Below are 309 nucleotides of genomic sequence, written 5' to 3' on the forward strand. Positions count from 1 at the left end.
TGTTCAACCCTCTTACGTCGCGGTGACTACCAAACTACCTCGTATTTCACACCTCGCTTTTGATTCGCAACGAGACGAGGGTACTGAACTTGGTCCACAGCTCAGTATACTCAGCGGACTCAGGGTGTGAGGGACAGGGGGACTGTAGCCGTCAGTCGGCCTTTATCACGTTTCCTTTGATTATGGGCTTTCCTGTTTGCTTTTGCTGTGGACGGGATTCTTGGCGGCGTGATGGGTTTTTTTTTCTCTTCTTTCTTTGGTTCTATGGGTAGAGGTATTATTGTATTGTCTTAGCTATTGGTAATAACA

At 46.9% G+C, this 309-nt stretch overlaps 1 protein-coding gene across 1 annotated transcript in view; it reads right to left on the reverse strand.

Moving 5' to 3' along the window:
* The window catches only part of LOC119594426 (uncharacterized protein DDB_G0290685-like), a gene marked incomplete in the record, with an annotated part of 4092 nt that extends 3954 nt beyond the window's left edge, over positions 1–138 (reverse strand). Inside the window, 1 exon segment of the mRNA XM_037943487.1 lies at positions 1–138.
* Positions 139–309: the final 171 nt, after the last annotated feature.

Source organism: Penaeus monodon, chromosome 33 (assembly GCF_015228065.2).
Source record: "Penaeus monodon isolate SGIC_2016 chromosome 33, NSTDA_Pmon_1, whole genome shotgun sequence".
Classification (NCBI taxonomy): Eukaryota; Metazoa; Arthropoda; class Malacostraca; order Decapoda; family Penaeidae; genus Penaeus; species Penaeus monodon.